The 21,320-nt window shown below is 42.7% G+C and overlaps 1 protein-coding gene across 3 annotated transcripts in view; it reads right to left on the reverse strand.

Annotated features, from left to right (window-relative positions):
* LNX1 (ligand of numb-protein X 1) overlaps positions 1–20,876 on the reverse strand; it is a 192,571-nt gene extending 171,695 nt beyond the window's left edge. The window contains exons 1-2 of one of the 3 annotated variants that reach the window (XM_017893281.1): positions 20,537–20,809; positions 20,180–20,246 (exon numbers count right to left, since the gene is read on the reverse strand). The gene's annotated coding sequence lies outside the window, so the exon portion shown is untranslated. Of the gene's footprint in view, positions 1–20,179; positions 20,247–20,536 lie in introns of all 3 variants that reach the window. The other 2 variants (XM_017893283.1, XM_017893282.1) reach the window with 2 other exon arrangements.
* Between the last annotated feature and the right edge of the window lie 444 nt (positions 20,877–21,320).

Raw genomic sequence — 21,320 nt, forward strand, 5'->3', positions numbered from 1 at the left:
TTTTTTTTTTTTTTTTTTTTTTTTTTTTAAGTCCTTGAGAATCCTTAACTCGGTGTAATTCCATAGTTGTTAGATGTTTGAAAATTTTAAATAAAATCTGCTGAAGAAAAGCAAAGAAAGGAGAGTGGAGAAAGAGTTGGGGATTAATGTATGAATGTGGAGAAGGAGAGGCCAAAGCTCCTGGGTCCTCTGGTTTTTCTAATCCATTGAATCTTGACCTGGAGTGGAGGGAGGTGGGTCATTGAGGGGAGCAGAGTTGTATTAAGGGCAGAACTAGGGCTGCATTATCAGGAGACCTGCCTGAGGCTGGCCGCTGCGGTGGCCAGGCCTTTGGAACTGATATCAGCACTTAGAGTGGGATTTTCAGGGACCACCAGGACAATGGTGCTTTCTCTTCTGGGTTCCCATCCTCCCTTTTCTCTCACAGTGGGAAGCTGACAGCAGAATGTGTAGTGGCTGCTGTTGCCTTGCCCAGACTCCCATCTCCTAGCTTCTGTGAGTGTGGCTGCTGATGGCTTACGGCTGCCTCCCTTCTCAGATGCCTGCCTTCTGCTAAACAGCTGCTCCCTTGAGATGTTACCCCTACACTCTCACTTCAGCCAAGAGGGTCAGCCCACAGACAATGACTGACCGACTGGGGTACAAAAGTCCCACTCCTTTGCCTCATGGCAGGGTGAATTCTGGGGTGCAATTCATGTTCCCTGTCAGATCAGGCCAAAGCTAGGTACTTGAGCCTATATTTTTGCTTAGAATTTCCCCTGCTCTATCTTGCCGCCCTCCTCCTAAGAACAATTCCCTGTTGAAAAAACACTGGCTTGAGGATTGTTTAAACTATGCCATGGGGAACCATATCAGGTTAGGGAGATTTGGAATTACATTGGGATCCGTATCCTAGGAAGAGGAAAAGAAGCCTCTATGGACAATAGACAAGGAACAGCCAACTTGGTCACATTTCCTATCAAATGTAAAGTAGAACTAGATTTTCAGGAATCATTTGTTTCTTCAGGTCTTCTTTAGCAGGTTTCTTTCTTACTCCCTTCCTCCTGAGAACACTTCCTCAAGATATATCCTATGTACAAGAATCCTTTTGTAGGTTCTACTTCTAGACAACCTGTCCTAAGACAAGATGTCATTAGATAGTGTGTGAGTGGTGGGAAGTTTGGGGTGGAAAGAACATAAACTTTGGGATCGGAAATGTCTGGGTTCAGCCCCAACATCATCACTTCTTAGCTGCATAAATCCATCAAGTTATATGGACTCTATGTTCCTCTATTGCCTTCTCTATATAATGCAAGATGGCCACATATCCCTTACAAGGATATTGTGATGATCACATTAAATTTGATGAGAAAATGGATGTGAAAACCTATGGCACATAACAGGGATACAGTAATGGCATCTTCCCTTGCCTGCTGGAACTTGACCACCACCCCCATCCACGCATGGTTCTGCACTATCCTCTTTGGTTCCCCATGCACAATAATTTTCTTACTCTCTATTCTCTTTCTCTTCTCCCTTTTGTATCTTCCTCATATTATCTCTTCTTCCCAGGATTTCTTCATCTCATTTTTTACAGTGCTTTTCACATCTTCCGGCCATGATAAACTAAGAAAAATGCATGGCAATACTCAGAAATACTGATCCTTGTTCTGTGGGCTATGGCCAGGGAAGCTGCCTTGAGGTTATCAGTTTTTGCCAGCTAGGCTGAGTTAGCTTGGGTTCATTTTTGTAAACAAGACTCGGGGGGCTGGTTTGTGGCTTTTCCTGAACTAGTGTTTACCCAGGGAAGGCTATGCTATTTTCCTCACGAGATGAAAATAAAGGTCATTAAAAATGGATTAGGCTAATGCTTGACATGAGCGCCCTCATCCATCTTCCTCCTCTGGGCCAAGTGGTGGCCCAGAAGAGAGCTGATTGCCACAGTCAGGCCCTAAGATGAGAGTTTACAGGCTCAGTCACAAACCGGCTGTGGGACTTCGGGGAGATTGCATAACCTCCTTAGGGTCCTGTTTCTCCATCACCAGAAAAGCCCGACAGTGAAATGTGTGCCAGTTACTTCACAAAGGGCCTCCTAGAGTTCCGAAAATGTGATCTGGAAAGCACCAGAACCCAGTGCAGAAACTGATGGAAAACAATGTATTTTGTTCCTAATATTCTTGTTAATAAGACTCTGAAACCATTGCAAATCAGCACAGTAGGGCAGGAAGTATGCGATAAATCACGTACTCCATAATAACACTCTACAATGAAGAAGACAGGAAATCTGAAAGTCACACATTAGCCTTGTGCACCCAATACCACCTGCTCAGTTGGATTTGTATTGTAATTATGATTTTCACAAGCCCAGTGGAATGAGCTGAGATAGTTAACATGTTTTTATCTGTCCAGCTTGGCTTTTTTTTTGTTTTTTTGAGATGGAGTCTCTGTTGTCCAAGCTGGAGTACAGTGGTATGATCTCAGCTCATTGCAACCTCCACCTCCCGGGTTCAAGCAATTCTCCTGCCTCAGTCTCCCAAGTAGCTGGGACTACAAGTGCACACTACCAGGCCTGGCTAATTTTTTGTATTTTAGTAGAGATGGGGTTTCAGCATGTTGGCCAGGCTGATCTCGAACTCCTGAGCTCAGGCAATCTGCTTGCCTCAGTCTCCCAAAGTGCTGGGATTACAGGTGTGAGCCACCGCCCCCAGCCCCAGCTTGGTTTTCTGTTCCTCTTCTTGCATGAGTACTCCCTTTCCTCTGGGAGTACCATCTCTCCTGGTGGAGCTGCAATCACAGTGGGGCGTTGGCCAACCTACTTACCACCTCTCATGCAGGAAGGGTGGGCATATGACCCAGCCTCACAGTTGACTATAGTCCACATCTCTCTGATCACAGGGACTGCTCCAAGGGGTGGTGGTTTACTAAGTCAATCAGGATTCTTCCCTGGCATGTCTGTCATAGGAAGTATCCCTCGCTGTTTTTTTTTTTTTTTAATTTATTATTATTATTATTTTTTAAGAGAGACAGGGTCTCACTCTGTCATCCAGGCTGGAGTGCAATCATGTGATCATAGCTCACTGCATGGGCTTAAGTGATCCTCCTGCCTCAGCTTCCCATGTAGCTGGTACTACAGGTGCACACTACCACATACAGCTAATTTTTAGTTTTATTTGTTGTACTGATGAAGTCTCACTATGTTGCCCAGGCTGGTCTCAAACTTCTGGGCTCAAGCAGTCCTCCTGCCTCAGTCTTCCAAAGTGCTGGATTAGCAGGTGTGAGCCATGGTACCCAGTCCCTCCCTGCCTTTTTGAAAACAAGCAGTTCAGATAAGCCCCCACCCCCACACCTCTTATCTTTCTTGTCACATGGGGTGACGATGGGCAGAATGATACCATTAGACTCTAAAGCTGAATAGTGCAGAGGCCAGATGTGGAGAGAGAAGGAAAGCACTGACATTGTTTGAACCAGATCCCCCATTCCGGACGTGCCTGTTTTGTGAGCCAACAAAATTCCTCTTTCTTTAATTAATTTGAATTAGGGTTGTCTCACATAACTCACTACAAAGTTTAAAAGAATCACATTTTAAAAAATATAAATTTTCATTTAGATTGATGTTCTTATTCCTCAAGTATTTTATACTAATGAATATTTATAATTAGAATAGAATGAGCCCATTTGGTATTAATATATTGTAATTATTTCAATATTATTATGAAGAAAAATAGGGCTAATCTGTTATTAGCCCTGTTTTATGCTTTAATGTAAAAAATGTCTATTGGGAAGTACGGGTATGATTTGATAAACCAAATCAGTTTAATGATTCTATGCAACTCATGAAAAACAAGCCATCTTATATACAAAATAGGAAGAAACAACCAAGAGATTGAAAAGGACAAAATATTAGCCTATAATCTTGGCTCTCCCAGCTTTTAACCTAGTGCTTTTAATATGAGGGAGACCGTGCCCAGTAATTCAGGTTTATGTTTTTTTGCATCTGTTTTACAAATGCATACAAATATATGAGAATACTTCTTGTCCTAACTGCAGCTGGGAAGATATTTCAAGTTGTAAATATTTACTAAGTGTGTATAAAATAGCAGTGAAGGCTGATACGGCCAATGATGGGGAACTAGAAGCATTAGGCCCCACTCCTGGCCACTTTGCTAATTTCTGTGTGACCTTGGGCAGGTCAGTTAAAATCTCTGTGTTGCAGTGCTACATTTACATAAAGGAGATGCTGACCTTTATTGGTTGGCACTCCAAAAATAATAACTGCTGAGGACAATGCCTACTATTCAGAGTGGAAATCAAAGAGGGATCTCATAGAGACCGCACATCTATTACTCTTCCTTCTTTCTTTCTTTCTTTCTTTCCTTCTTCCTTCCTTCTTCCTTCCTTCCTTCCTTCCTTCCTTCCCTCCTTCCTTCCTCTTCTTCTTCCTTCCTTCCTTCCTTCCTTCCTTCCTTCTTTCTTTTTTCTTTCTTTCTTTCTTTCTTCTTTCTTTCTTTTCTTTCTTTCTTTCTTTCTGTTTTAGGGGAAAAGGAGTGGTGGAGAAAGAGGGATGGACGCATGCTTGCCTGGGTCGAGGGAAACAAAACTTAATTGTTTCAAAAAAATTAGCATGCACCTCCTTCCACACGTCACTGTGGTAAGAAGAACACAATGAGGATAAAGTGGCCAGGGTTGAAAAGCCCTTCAGAGAAGATCACAGGAGAAATGCCGGCAGAGGAATTGTGAGGCATCTTTGGGACTCTGGCGAGACATTCTTGTCCCTTAGAGTAGAAAAAGGAGGTCTCTGAGGCAGAAGGGCTTGAGTGACCTAAAGCAAATCATTTCACCTTCAAGTATCAGGTCCTTGAACTATAAAATGGAGATGATAATGCCCTTATTGAGGTGTGTCAAAACAGTTATACAAAATGATCAGCACATAGAAGCAGCCTGATAGACCCTGGGTTTCTACCTGCTTCCATTTATTCACTTACTTTGATAGTAATTTGACAATAGGACAGCAAATAAAGCAGCCTCCACATTTTCCTGTCAGGGAGCAAACCCTCAGCTGCCATTTCATCTTATACACCCAATTAGCTGATTCCATCCTATGTCCGTATTTTGACTCCAGTGAAATTTCTTGGATTCACATTCTCCGTTTACATCAAAAAGCAAACAAATACGAACAAGGATGCAGGGTTGTGTTCTGTAGTTTAACAAATCTGTTTGGAGTGAAGGTGTTATAAATTTATTTTGTACAACAGAACCCAGGTTCCCTCCCTCCCTCCCCAAGAAAGAAAAAACAGCAACTGAGATGGTGATCTAGATGACACAGATGGAAGAATCTTGGGTTATATTAATAGTTTAGGACTGAATCACTGCCTCAGTTGTTTCACTCTCCCGTTACTGCTAAGAGCATAGAGCATAGACAGAAGCAGTTTGACGAGAGGAAACCCAATTTGCACTGGCAAAAAAAATCTCATAATATAAGAGGATCCCAGTAATCGGACCAAAACACAACCTCATGATTGCAGCATCATGGTCATGAAGAAAGGGCTGCCTTGGCCCCTGAGAAACTTGTGTTTTACTTTCTTCACAGCTGTAGTTCTCAAACACTTGGGGATCTCTTTGCAATGACACAAGATTTTATGACCCACTAAATGAATCTCTTTGTACCAACCATTGCTTGAAAAAATCTAATTAGAATCATAGGGGTCCCTGGTGCAGCTCTTATGATATTTCCTAGTAATGTCAAAAGTAAAAGATTCACTGATTCTAGGAGTAAGAAAATACAGTCATGATAAGAATTCCTTAATTCCAAATGCTTTGCACTACACCTGTCATTTCACATATTATTTACTTTTTCACAACAACCCTGTGAAGTTGTAGCATTGCTCAATCCTTACAACACTGTAAGGTAGGCTTGTTTCATTACTACAGAATTTCATCACTTCTAAGACACCAGAGGGTAGAATGTGCACTCTTATTTTATGTGCCCAGCCAGAAAGAAAGCAGAATACTGCCAATTAGTCCACAACACACCATCAATTGCATAAAACAAAACTTAGCTGGTTTCTGAGATATTAAAACGTGAAAGAAGGAGTGTCTTAGAATTAATGAAACATGGACTTTCCCTTTTGCAGATGAGGAAATTTCTGCTGTGTTAAAGACTAGGCTGCTGATGGAGATTAGACCATCACTCAGAGTGATCACTTCTAACTTCTGACTTCAACTTCTAACTTCAACCCAATGGACTCCACCCAACCAGACCTAATGATTTTGAAGTTGATCCTGGAAGCAAGAGAGAAGACTCCCACTGTGTATTCTTGAAACTACCACTTTAGAAGAAATGATTTATCACTGATAGATGGCAGCCATGATGGTGGCATTTTAACATGAAACAACAAACTAGTTTCAGAGGGAAATATGAATGACCACTTGCCTCCTGTCATCATGATATACTGCATTAATACAATATAGGTACAGATCTTGTCATTGGGTATACTTTGTGTCTAATTAATATGTTTACATATATATAACTCTTGATTATTTTTCTGACTTGGCTTCTCTGCTGGGTTTGCAGTCATGAAACATGAATGGCTGGTAAGTTGACAGCAGAAGAAATAGATCTTTTGATACTTTAACAATGCAGAATAGTCAATTCTAGTTAGCAAGACTATACAATAGAGGTATAGTCAATTGGTCAACCCTTATTATTTGCAGATTCCATAGTTGTGAACAGTTTGCTTGATAAAATTGAATTGTAACCCCCAACTCGATGCTCATGGTGCTTTTGTGGTTATTTGTGGACATGCTCAAAGCAGCGAAGCTTTAACTCATGGGATGCACACATTCCCAGCTGAGGTCAAACAGTGACGCTCTGGCTTCTTGTGTCAGCTTTCATACTATCAGCAAGTGTTCCCTTTGCAGACTACTTAGTGCCCCATTTTTCCTCATTTTTGTGCTCTTCACTGGTGATTTTGCTGTAAAAATGGCCCCGAAGCATAATGCTGAAGTGCTGCCTAATGTTCCTAAGTTCCAGAAAGCTGTGATGTACCTTACAGAGAAAGTATCTGTGTTAAAGAAGCGTCCTTCAGGCCTGAGTTATAGTGCTGTTGGCCATGAGCTCAAAATTGATGTATTAAATAAGGTGCCCCAGTCAGAATGGCTATCATTAAAAAGCCAAAAACAACAGATGTTAGCAAAGTTGCAGAGAAAAGGGAACACTTATACACCATTGGTGGGAAGGCAAATTAGTTCAGCCACTGTGCAAAGCAGTTTGGAGATTTCTCAGAGAACTTGAAACAGAACTACCATTTGACCCAGCAATTCCATTACAGGTATATATCCAAAAGAAAATAAACTGTTCTACCAAAAAGACACATACTTGCATGTTCACTGCAGCACTATTCACAATAACAAAGACATGGAACCAACCTAGGTGCCGATCAATGGTGATTGGATAAAGAAAAGATGGTACATATACACCATGAAATACTATGCAGCCATGGAAAAGAACAAAATCATGTCCTTTGCAGCAACATGCATGCAGCTGGAGGCCATTCTTCTAAGCAAATTATCACAGGAACAGAAAACCAAATACTGCATGTTCTCACTTGTAAGTGGGAGCTAAACATTGGGTACTCATGGACATAAAGATGGCATACATAAAGTAGTACAGTAGACACTGGTACTACTACAGCAGGGAGGAGTGAGTAGGGGGTAAGGATTGAAAGACTATTGGGTGCTATGCTCAGTGACTGGATGACAGGATCATTTGTACCCCAAACCTAAAACAAATTCTTCCTTATATTTATTTAAAATCTGGTTCCTAATAAATTTTCTTTAATTAAAAAGGTTAATATCCCTGAGAAAATAAGACATCTTGAAACAGAAACATGCATTAAACAAGGTTATTTATTGATTGGCTGATGAAAATGGTGCAAACAGAGGCTCACAGGAACGCAACTTCATTCTTACTAAGTAGAATGGACTGTTTTCAGGTCCCAAAGTATCAAAAGGGCTGTTTCTTCTGTCGCCCACTTACCGGCTGTTCGTATCTCATGACTGCAAACCCAGTGGAGAAGCCAAGTCAGAGGCATAATCAAGAGTTATTTAGGTCGGGTGTGGTGGCTCATGCCTGTAATCCCAGCACTTTGGGAGGCCAAGGCAGGCAGATCGCCTGAGGTCAGGGGTTCGAGAACAGCCTGGGCAACATGGTGAAACCCTCTCTCTACTAAAAGTAAAAAATTAGCCAGGTGTGGTGGCGCATGCCTGTAATCCCAGCTACTTGGGAGGCTGAGGCACAAAAATTGCTTGAACCCAGGAGGCAGAGGTTGCAGTGAGCTGAGATTGCAACACTGCACTGCACTCCAGCCTGGGCAACAGAGTAAGACTCTGTCTCAAATAAAAATAAAAATAAAAAATTATTTATATACACATACTAAGTAGACACAAAGTATGCCCTAAGATCTGGAAGGAAACAGAAAAATAGAATGACGGTGGTGGTGGGAATATGGGTTTTTAACATTCTTTTGTTCACATTTCCAATTGTTGGCATTTCTTTGTAGATTTATGTATTAAAAACAAAACGGCTGTCAGGAAGGCGAGGAAGCACTGCCTAACAGAGCATGGCAGTGGTGGAAAAGCAGACCAGGGAGCCCACAAGGAGACAACGATAGAGAAGTCTTTCTTCGGGAGCACATCCTTAGCTGTGGAACAGGCTGAGATGCTTATAGAGGAAGCATGTACCTCTGTATAAGCTCTGCAGCATTCTCGGTGAAAAGTAAACAGAAAAAAATGGGGGGAGAGAAGGAACGAAGAAAGTGAGTCTATGGCCTTAGTGCCTCTCTGCTTAGGATACAGCACTGACACGCACATGAAAACACATATATTTCATTGCTAAAAATAAAGAATCAAAAGTGCTTTTGTTTAAGCCTTCATGTGATATTAACAATAAAGAGCCATCAGTTGCAGGAGAACAACAATGCATCCATAACCCCCAAAATGTATTAGTTTAGGGGAATTGTTGTCAACGGTAGAAACAACTAAGACTGTGTTGTTACAGAAATACGTGCCTAGCTGGTTTGCAAAAGAAAACTGCCTCTGGTGACTTATGGAGGGTCTGGAGGGCCTTTGAAAGCAGTTTGTTTCCTGTGGCCAGTAACTGATTTTTCACAAAATTGTGCATTGACTAATTCTCACAAGAGGTTTTGAAAATGAAGCTGGGTTTCAGGTTCGACTCACATGAGCTACTTTTATTTGGACAGTCTTTGTTTTTCTCAGTCTCGTCGCCAGTCCTTCCGGGGCCTTCCTCAATCCCTGGCTGGGGCTGAGGCCTGGCCGTTGTTTGGGATGAAAAGGTATTGGAAGGCCGGCTGCTAATTGGAGCTTGCACCTGCAGACCCCAGCCTTGGAGGCGACTCGGCACAGGCTACTGCTCTATGTGTGTGTGCTTGTGTGTGTGTGCATTTTATTTCCTCAATGAACACTGGGATGTGGCATGATTTTTTGGCCTGGGTATGCTGGAGGAGATCCAAGCTGCTTGGCCACTTTCTCTGTTCTGGGGAAGGGCGGGGCGGGGGGGCACCCTCTTTACTCTCTAAGAAGGAGGGATTTCTAGCCATGCAAATATATCCAGTGTATTCTGATCTAATCTCTTCTGGCCCCAAGAGGGGACTTACCCAGATAAGAGGTGCTCTTCAGAGACAGTGAGAGGGTGCCACAGCAGGGCTTTCACCCAATAAGCTGATGAATTTCTTATGAGTTTCTCACACTTCACTCTAGAACATTATCCAGGCAGTGCTGAAGAGGAATGGCTACAGCCTCTGTGCTCCGCCAAAGACTAGAGAAATGGACAAACTACCCAAGTGGACCTAGCCACCACGCCTCTGCTTCCCCCACCCCACAATATCCAGGGGTTCATCCTAATGCACATATTTAATTTTGTGCATCTGATCAGTTTTGGCATACATACATGCCCATGAAATCATCACTACAATCAAGGAACAAATTAATCTTCTCTCTCTTTGTAATTTCTCCCTCTCACTCCCCATTCACCAGGTCCCCAGGCAAATATTGATCTGCTTTCTAAAACTAGACTGCTTGCACATTCCAGAATTTCATATAAATGAAATAAAACAGTGTGTATTCTTTTGGTGTGTGGCTTACTTCACTCAGTATGATAATTTTGGGATTTATTCATATTGTATGTATCAATAGTTCATTCCTTTTTTTCTGCTTAGTATTGCATTGTGTGGACATAGCACAGTCTGTTTATTCATTCAGCTGTTGATGGGCATTGGGTTGTTTCCAGTTTGAGGCTATTACCAAGAAACCTGCCATGAAACCAAGACAGGAGGATTGCTTGAGGCCAGGAGTTAGAGACCAGTTTGGGCAACGTAGTAGAGACCTCGTCTCTACAAAAAATAAAAACATCAGCCGGGTTTGGTGGTACACGCCTGTGATCCCAGCTACTTGGGAGGCTAAGATGGGAAGATTGCTTGAGCTCAGAAGGTTGAGGCTGCAGTGAGCCATGATCACATTACTGCACTCCAGCCTGGCCAATGCAGAGCAAAATCCTATCTCAAAACAAAACAAAACAAAATGTCAAAGCAGGCCCAGGCCGCTTCCAGTTTTGAAGCCCTTGGGATATTAAAAATGAAAGAAGGAATCCCAAAATAGACCTATAAAATATGCTGTATTTAAAACGTATATATGCTTTTGAACATATTAAGAATTCAACATATAGATAACATTGGAAACCATATCAAGATTTTGAACTTGAAGCTCCATGTGGGACCTAGGACAAAGGGTCTCCTGGCCATTGACCACTTTGTGATGGGTTATGAGGGGCCAGCACCAGCTAGGGGCCCTTCCCACATACCCTGTACACTCTAAAGTCATATCTGGCATGGTTATTCTTTATATGCTTGGGGTCAAATGAATGCTACAGAGATAGCTCTGTAAAGAAAGAGCATTTTCTAGGTGTACACAGATTTTCTGCCAGAACTAGGAAGGTCAGTCACAACCATTGGCCTTTTGGAGAGATCTCTTGCTCTACTCACCAACACCAGCAAGCCTGTGGGGCCTGAGGTTTCCTTTGGGTTGACCATAGTCTTGGACGTCTCTGCTTACTTTGAGGTCAGAATGGTGCCATGACCATGAGATGGGTTGCTCCACTTGAAGAATCCCCAGATTCCTCCCAGCCATGGCATGGAAGCTCCCACCCTCTGAGGACAGTTACCATCGCCTTGGTGGAACTTTAGTCTGCCTTTGCCTTTGGCTGTGTCTAGTGTAATGGTTCTCTGTGTGGGGTGATTTTGCCCTCTGGAGGCCACTTAACATTGACTGGAAACAATTTTGGTTGTTACAACTTGGGGAGTGCTATGGGCATCTAATAGGTCAAACCTAGGGGTGTTGCTGAACATTCTATAATGCACAAGGCAGCTGCCCACAACAAAGATCAGTCCCAAATGCCAGTATTGTTGAGTCAAGAAACCTTGGTCTTTTTTTTTTTTTTTCTTTTTCTCTTTTAAGACAGGATCTTGCTCTGTTGTCCAAGCTGGAATGCAATGGCACAGTCATGGTTCACTGCAGCCTCAAATTCCCAGGCTCAAGCGATCTTCCCATCTCAGCCTTCTGGGCAGCTGGGACCACAGACACATGCCACCATGCCAGCTAATTTTTAAGTTTTTTGTAGAGACAGGGTCTCCCTCTGTTGTTCAGGCTGATCTCAAACTCCTGGGATCAAGCAATCCTCCTACCTCAGCCTTCCAAAGTGCTGGGATTACAGGGGTGAGCCACCACCCCTGGTCAAGAAATCTTGATCTTTATGATCTAACCAGGTGTCAAGCAGAGTGGACAGAAGGTGGCTGATGTAGAGTCTGAGAAAGGGGTTCTTTGTTCATTAATCAAAGAAGGCCGTGATATAGACATAGAGATAGGGTAACAAAATTCAGGGGACTGAAGAACTTGCTGCCCAAGACTTCTTGCCCTCTCTCTTCCCTTTCTCCTCGTTTTCCTTCTCCTTTCTGTTAAGAGCTTTGGAGTGTAACAGACCTGGTTTCAAACCCAGGTCCTGCTGCCTGGTAACCTTGGGCAACTTGCTAAAGCTTTTTGAACCTCAGTTTCTTCACCTGAAACATGGAAATAACAATAGTACTTTTCAGAATTATGAAAATTAAAGAAGAGAAGTCAAACCATGTAAAAAGTTTGTTGGGGCCTAGCACATGGGAAGAATTCAGTGAGTGACAGTGATTATTATTATTCCATGAATGGAGCACGTCCTGACACAAAGCACCTTGCCAGCTGCGTTCTCTCGCCACTCAGCAACAGTTGGTGTCAAATTTTTATTAGTCTACAAAATCATTTACTCTAAAAGTCTTATTAACAGCAACCCCTGCTCCTCAAAAGCAAAACCCAGTGGATAGATTGCACTTACTATGTTTTGTACTTCAGTCTAGTGATAAAAAAAGTAAGTGGAGGCCAGGCATTGTGGCTCACATCTGTAATCCATCCCAGCACTTTGGGATGGGGAGGTGGGTGAATCACTTGAGGCCAGGAGTTTGAGACCAGCCTGGCCAGCATGACGAAACTCTGTCTCCACTAAAAATACAAAAATTAGATGGGTGTGGTGGCATACTCCTGTAGCCCTAGCTACTTGGGAGGCTGAGGCACGAGAATTGCTTGAACCCAGGAGGCAGAGGGTTGCAGTGAGCCGAGATCACACCACTGCACTCCCGCCTGGGCAACAGAGTGAGAGTCCATCTCAAAAAATAAAACAAAAAAAATAAAATAAAATAAAAACACCCCAAAACAAAAAATAAATGGAAGGTGACTTAAGCTAGACTGATGTATTCTATACTGAAGTATTTATGTACCTATGTTGACATATGCCTATATGTTAGTTTACGGTCCATGATGAGAAATTTACACAATGAAGTTTATCAGAAAACACACCACTGGCTGGGACTCTCATAGCAAATACCTGGGAACTCATAGGCTGCCCTGTTCCAGGAGGGAACAGGATTCCATGTCAAGTGATTTGGATAGTGTCCCAGGTTGGGTAGGTTACCCTGGTACCAGCAGGGCCTCCTTGCCAGATGGCCAGGCAGAGACTGGGAGGTTCCTGCTAGAGGGAGCTCGGAGTATTTATGCAAGGTCATTGTTACCAACCCAGAGAACCAGTTCTGTGAGGCTGGCTCAAAGGGCATGTTTAACGAGAGTAACAGAGAGGTGTGGTAACAGGGAGGAGGAAGTCTGGGTAAGGATTACAAGTAGCACAGTCAAAGTGTGCTTCTCAGTTTTCAACAGAGTGAGGGAGAAGTAGCGCCTTGGCCCCAGCCCTGAGACCTAACTCCTTGATTCTTGCCAACAGCAGGAGAGTGAGCCCAGGAAATCTCCAGAAAGCCAAAATATGATCCAGGTAATAAGGGCACAGCCAGGCAGTATCCACGCCAAAAAAGAACAGAAAGTTTGGCTTAACTCTGTTTTTGCCCATGTTTTTCTCCTGGGGCAGGAGTGTACCTAAAAACACTCTGGGATACACGGTGGCACTTACACAAATTAAGAATCCAGGGGAAGGGCTCCTTTGGCAAGGGAACTCTCAGGAGGCTTAGGAGACTGGAGCCATGACAGAGCTCCCCAGGAACATTCTAGAAGACAGGCTAGATTTCCTGGCCTTTGGTCACCAGCCTGGAATTTGGCAGACCCCTCTTGTGCAGAAGGTGAATGAAGATATTTGGTCACTGCCTTCCCTCCGGTGGGCTGTTCTCGGCATTAAGGTGTCAGTGTGCACTACCACTAGGGTTACCCAGTGGGGGCTATTCCAGAAAAGGGAAGGAGGATTTGCCTACTCAAGCCCAAAGAGCAAGGGCCACTGAAATTGCCTTCCGAGTAACAGGAGTGGCAGACATTGAGGCATGTTGCAAAGAACTGTTAATTATAATCTTTAGTTTCTCTCTAACCAGCTCAGAAAAGAGCTTTATGGGAGGAATATAGTTTGAATGAGAGGCATTCTGTTCATTCTCCTAAATACTCTGTGGATTGAGATCAGCAGGAACAAGAAGGGGTCTACATGGCATTATCTTGGCCTCTCACATGACCACCTTTCCTGAGTTTAGTTTAGATGAAGTATGCTACTAGAAAAAAGTATCAGGCATGTTTGCATCTGTAGGACTTGTGTCTCAATAAAGATGTTTTGAATGAATACCTGAAACCATATGAAATACCAGACTCCTGGGCATGCATTGGTGAGGATATTGATTACTATTTCATACTGATTACTATTTCACTCAGAGTTCCCTTATAAAGCTGATATACTCAATTTCTACTCCAAGTCAGATGAGGAAAGCTTGGTACTTATAAAGGAATTGCTTTATTTATTCCTTTCTGAAAAATGAGAATGATGTAATTGGGGATATTTCACTTTTGCTTTGGTTGCCAGGAAGCTCAGTTGAATCTGATGCCCAACTATATCAATCATGAAGGCTCTTATGACATACATACCTGGTTTCTATTTCCATTGGTCTTATCATCCTATTCTCATATTTCCCTTGTTCTTGATTTAAATTCTTGTTTATATTTCCCATGATTTTATGGCAAAGCTCCAACCCTAAGGTGCCTGCAATGTCAGTAAATGCCTGGAGTGGAGTAATAGGGCATAGTGCAGACTGTGGCAAATGGAGAGAGCTCTTCCTTGGCCACTCTGATAAACTAACATGGCTCCTCTACCCCACTCTCAGTCTCTATCCTCTAACCCTGCTTTATTCATATCCTCTAACCTTGCTGTATTCATAGCACTTACAATTTCCTGTAATTATCTTACTTACCTGTCTACTTGGTTATTATCAGTCTCACCTCTGCTCAATTCCCAGAATCCAGAACAGTGCCTGGCAAGAACTGTCACCCAATCTATATTTGTTTGCTGAGTGAATGAACAAATATAGGACCAACACGGCCAGAGTTTCCTATGTTTTAAAAAACTTGAAATTTGAATTTTTACATGAAATCTCCTGATTGTTAGATGTTTAGTAGCTAATATAAAAAATTAAAAACACTATGCTGGCCAGAAATGAGCCATGCTAATGTGGGGCCATTGTTCTACTTTCTATTCTCCAGTTGGAGCAACCAGAGTTTCTTTGTAGAATAAAGTGGTATATAAATAAATGAAAACACACATCTGTTTCACGTTTTACAAAGCATTGCCACCCACTGTTAATTTTTCACTATTATTTCATTATTGTTCCAATTTAACATGAGTAAACAAACCACTCCCACCCCTTTGCCCTGGAGTTGAAATGAACCTGCCCATTTAGAAGTGGAGGAAGCTGTAAAAGGCAGGAAGTGTCCCGGCAGCCAGAGCTGGCCTCCTGGTCAGGCGTTCAGGAAAGAGGAAGGAAAGGTTCTCCGTGCTCCATTTTTTCTCTTATTCCTGTCCCAGCACCAGAGGTTAGGCTGATGCTTCATCTGACAGAGGCTGTGACCTCGAATTCACATGCAGCCTCATGCTGGGTCTGTTTCTATAAATTTTGGGTGCAGAACTAGACTATCAGTGTGCGTGTTTCTGACAATCCTTTCACATACAACCTTTGGCTCACCCGCCCCCTGTCAAGAACTGCAATCCTAAATGTTTTAGTAATGTGCACACATAAACACACACACAATGAATAATTAAGCATAATGCAGAGTGTCTCTTTTATTTCTGCATAGTGTAATATTAATCTTATTTGTTTTAGGAAGCAATCTCTCTCTCTCTTTTTCTCCCTTTCTCTGTAATTGGTGGACTTGTCAGTTCTTTGTGATTTAGCAATGTCTCAGCCAGTGATGGAGAATATAACCAAGTTCTAACCAAGAGATATTTTTCTGTATATATTTATTTTCTCAGAGAAGAAGTCTGCTGTTTTCCCAAGAATCATTGGTACACCTTGTTAAGAAAAAAAAAGCCAGGATTCATTGGCGTTTTTTACTTATGGTAAAATAAGCTAACATGAAACTTGCCGTCTTAACAATTTTTAGAAGTACGGTTCAGTAGTGTTAAGTACATTCACAATGTTGCATAACCGTCACCACCATCCATCTCTAGATCTTGCAAAACTGAAACTCTTCACCCATTAAACAGTAACTCTCCATTCTCCCTTTCCCTCAGCCCCCGGCTACTGCCATTCAACTTTCTGTCTCTATGAATTTGACTACTGTAAGTACCTCATATAAGTGGAATTATACAGTATTTGTCCTTCTGAAACTGGCTTTATTTCATTCAGTATAACATCCTCAAGTTTCAACCATGTGGCATGTGCCAGAGTTTCCTTCCTTTTTAAGGCTGGATTTATCCCATTGTATATGTATACTACATTCTGTTATCCACTCACTGGACACTTGGATTGCATATACCTTTGGGCTATTGTGAATAACGCTGCCATAAATATGGGAGTACAAATATCTGTTTGAGTCCCTACTTTCAATTGTTTTGGCTATATACCCAGAAATTGAATTGCTGGGTCATTGACAATTCTATTTTTCATTTTTTGGTGAACCACCATACCGTGTTACACAATAGCTGTACCAGGCTACATTTCCATCAACAGTGCACAGGCGTTCCAGTTTCTCCATGGCCTTCACAACATTGGTTATTTTGCAATTTTTTTTAACTTGATAGTAGCCATGCTAATGGGTGGGAGGTGGCATCTCATTGTGATTTTTGATTTGCATTTTCCTAACCATTAGTGATGAGGATCTTTTCCTGTGCTTATTAGCCATTTATATATCTTCTTTGGAGAAATGTCTATGCAAGTCATTTGCCCATTTATGAATTGGGTTGTTTTGTGTTGTTGTTGAACTGTAGGGGCTCTTTACATATTCTGGATATTAACCCCTTCTCAGATAGATGATTTGCAAATGTTTTCTCTCATTCTGTGGCCTGTCTTTTCACTCTGTTGTTTGTGTCCTTTGGTACCCAGACATTTTTTATTTTGATGTATCATTGGCATTTTTGTGCTTCCATTTTTGTCTCCTCTGGCTCTAAGGGAGGTGGACTGTGGGGAGGGAGAACTGCCTCACAGCTCCAACAACGGGGGCTGATAGGCCACTGGAGAAAGGTTACTAAGTCCTATGGCAAAGAGACTTTCAGAACAGTTTCAAAAACTCCCTCACTCCTGCCCTCCTATCCCCTTGAACACATTCAGGGTGCAGAATTGCTTTAGTGATAATTGAATTTCAAGATGGTTTCCCTCCAGATTTGGGGTTGTCAGGACAATCATGACAATTACTACTGGCCTGAAACCCACTGAGTGTGTACAATGGCCACTCCTAACAGATCATGGTGAATGAAAAACCAATAGAAGAGAGGAGGTCACCTTAGCATACAGGGCAATGCTGGGACCTTTGGAGGCTGAAACGATAAAAAAATTATGGTGCCTCTAACCCAAAATATGTCAAAAGATAAGCAACAGTAAGGCATAAAATGAATCCAAAAGGTTCTGATTTTACTCAAGATAACAACTTCAGAGTTTCTTTTACAATGCCAAAATCTATTCTTTTAAATTTCTGTCTTTTAATTAATTCATTATATTTTGGGGTGCTTCTGCTTCGCCAGTGCCCTAACCCCTTTTTGATCCACCTGCTGGAAAATAACAGCTTTGTTATTATTGTTTTCCATATGCTATGCATTTTTGTGTACACTATGTAAAAGAAGAATTTAATCATGTCAATCCCATGAGGTGACTACTATTACAGTCTCTAGTTTTACAGTGAAGGAAACCGAGGCAGAGTATTACCTTGCCGAAGATTCAACAGCTATAGATCAACAAATCCTGGGTCACAGAACCAGGATTTGAACTCCAGAAGTCTGGCTCCAGAGCTCTTGTCCTAAAGTCTAAAATCCAGCACCACTGGCTCACCTCCACAGCCTGCACCTGCCTGGACAGCTCCTCCTCTTGCCTCTGGCCCTGTACTAGCCACCCCGAGGTAGCTCCTGAAATTCTCTATCCGTTACACTCTTTCATCCTTCCTGCACATCATTCCCTTTACCCCTCTTCTAGTCAGTCTTTACCTTGTTAATCTCTGCCCATTTAGGATTCCCCTTGGGTATCCCCTCTGTGACCACCCAGTCTGAGCTAGGTGCCCTCCGATGGCAGGCTGTGTAGATTCTCATTGCACTTGGCCACATGGAATTGAAATTTATGGTTTGTCTGCTTCCCACAGTGGACTGGGAGTTCCTTCAGGGTGGTGACTAAGGTTTTAAATCTCTATGTCCCACCCTAACGAAGCACCTGTTACCTTGTAAGCGCTTCATATCTGTTGTTAAGTAAATGAATAATGGAGAACCTAGACAAGGACTTGACAGAGAAGCAAAAGGAGCAGTGACTGCCCAAATAGTAGTTTTCACCCCTGGAAATGTTGTTACTACCCCAAGCATACAGTGAGCAGCCCACATCCATATAGATCAGCAGACCAAGTGGAATAGAATGAATGGAATGAGCCTGGCTTCTTCAGGCCTGATGCTGAGGACATGTGCCCTACCTGTATGGAGGAGATAGCTCTGTCCCCCACCAAAGACAGTGGCAACACAGGTACATACACAAATGTATAGCGTGTGTCAAAGTCCTTAAAGACATTACATAGGGCTGAGCAAAGTAGGCACCGGTGCGGGTGTGGAAGACATATGGTAGCTCCAGAATTCCAGGAGCCAGCTCAGGGCGGCCCAGAACAAAGCGTCAGGGCCTAAGCAGGGTGCAGAGGGCATCTGCATGGGGCAGGGGACAGTGTCATGATGGCAGTTGATGACATTTGGGGGATTGAGTGAATAAGCATATAATATATTAAGGAAAATGGGAGCTAGCTTCTGATGAATGTTAGAGAAGGGAGTTACAAATGTAGAAAGGGAGTGTTGGACTGGAATTGGAAGTATGAATTGGAAGTATGAATTTACGGTTTTCAATACATATAGATTAATATAGAAATAAATAGATACGTAAATAGAGGAGGAAACTGGGATTCAAAATTAGATCTGTCTAGCTCTTTTCACTGTTCTATACTACCGCCCTACACATAGGGCCTCTGCTGTGAAACCTCTGCCCCCTTCCCTGTCCCCCCAGAACCCCAACCCTAACTCACACAGACTTAAAAGATTCCACCCTCGTGGTTCCAGAGCATGCATCACACCTCATGTCATTAGCTGCACACAACTAACCCATGACGTTTTGATTACACTGAGGGTAGGCCTCCTCTTATCTGTATTCCCTGCATCTCCCTTGGAGCCAGGCACATGGTCATCACAATAGTTAGTATTAATATTTATTGTGCAGTTGTTATGCATCAGGAAAGACTTCCCATGCATAATCATTTACAGCTGAAGATAACCCTATGAGGGATGTATTACCATCATTCTCATTTTACATATTGGCAAGGTGAGGTTAGCGGTGTTAACTGAGGTACCCCAAGATGCAGAGCTAGTGGGAAGTAGAACCAAGAGTCAAGGCCAGACAGTCTAATTCCTCAGGCTGTGCTCCTTGCCCCTCAGCTCTGCCACCATGGACTTGATATAAGTAAATGTTCACTCAACAAATTCCTCCCGGGGGATTTGTGTATCTGAATGCTCTCCCTCAATCCAAGTCCACTCTTTATGCTGAGCTTATTTGAAGCTCACCTCTTTAGGGGAGCCCCCCACCCCGCCATCCTACTCTGCACTGCCTCTGCATTCCTTGGGCACAGGACTTGCACCACGCCCTGACATATGACCCAGTCAGTGTTGGAGCAGGGAACACAGTTCATCGACATTTGTTGAACTGAATTCAATGCCCAGGAATGGAAGTAAACAGGAATGCATGACAAGGTGGTATATTGTACAGGATACTGTGGCTATCTATTTCTGGATTTTCCTGAGAGTTCCAATTTCTAAAATTCCATCCTCTCATCAGACCATTTGTCAGAATACATGGCCAAGAATGTAGTCTGGAATTTTGTTTAAAAAGTAGGGTCACCATTCTACTGAAAAGAGATGGGAATGAAGACAGGATGTGCTGCTGGTCACCCACAACTCTACACACCCGTGAGCAGGTCACAGTTTCTCTCAACCTCTTTATTCATGGGTAAAACTACAATGCAACACCTACTCCTACTGTGGAATGAAACAAAGTCTGTGTGTGAATGTGTTTTAAATACCGATAAAGAATAATGTAGCATAAACCCAGTTACTGTTAGTGGGATTACTTACCTTTTTACTGATCTGTCTGGCAAGTCGTTTTCATTTGTCAAAGTAAATAAGCTTTGAATGAGGGCCACTGCAGAAAAAAATAGGGCATAAAGAGAGGAAATGCCAAGGCCTTTCTAGTGTTTTCAAAAAGACACACCTAGATTTTCCATCTTTTAGACTCTCCTCAGTTTGGGTGTGTGTGTGTGTGTGTGTGTGTGTGTGTGTGTGTGAGAGAGAGAGAGAGAGAGAGAGAGAGAGAGAGAGAGAGAGAGAGAGAGAAAGAGAGATAGGGGTGAGAACTGGGGGCTGAGTGGGCAGAGGTGACTTTTTAAAAAATGGTATGAGATTCTACCTTGTAGAGGAACTAGGCCATCTTACCTTTGCTGTATTGCAGATCAGTTCCCAGCTGTGTGAAGTCTCAGGTGATAGTCCGTTTGAGAGATGAGCTTTTCTGGCTTAGCAGTAGCTCAGGAAATTTTTCTTTCTCTTTCCAGTATTCTGTGTCCCAGCTATGCATGAAAACTGCTCCACCTTTGTACATGCAGGGGTTAACCAGGGCATCCCCTGCCCCTTCTGCAAGGCTTTGGGTAGAGCAGATCCATAAAACTGAGAGCAGCTATGGGGAGCTCAGAGGGAGAGTGGTCCCCTGCAGAGCAGCATGCATCAGTGACAAATCTATTCTGGTTTGGATGGGGCTGAGACGCCCCTGAACTTCCTTCTGCTTTTGCCAAAAGCCAAGATCCTTTTGTTCACCTTTAGGGTTGCCAAGTTAGGCCTACCTCGCCCCTAGATGTTGTTTCCTGTGGGCAATGGGAAAATGATCTTGGAGCCAGAGAAGGGAAATCAACAAGGAAATAAACACAGGGTCACCACACCTTCAGGCCATCATTAGGTCTGGAACATTATCATGCTAAATAGGCAGGGGCTGCTGACTGGACAGGCCCTAGAATCCTGGGCATCTTTTATTTTTGAATATGAAAAGGGGCATGCACCAAAATCTATATCAGGCAAATAAGTAGTCCTGACTTGTTCCAATACCTTGCCAAAACTTTCAAAGATTTTCTATCGGCAGTATTGCTCATAACTGAACATTGGCTAATGTTTGCAGACAAAGAAAAAGACTGAGCAAGTTTGTGGCTGATACTATTTAAGACTCTTAACT

Source organism: Rhinopithecus bieti, unplaced genomic scaffold (genome assembly GCF_001698545.2).
Source record: "Rhinopithecus bieti isolate Rb0 unplaced genomic scaffold, ASM169854v2 scaffold_23964, whole genome shotgun sequence".
NCBI classification, from domain to species: domain Eukaryota; kingdom Metazoa; phylum Chordata; class Mammalia; order Primates; family Cercopithecidae; genus Rhinopithecus; species Rhinopithecus bieti.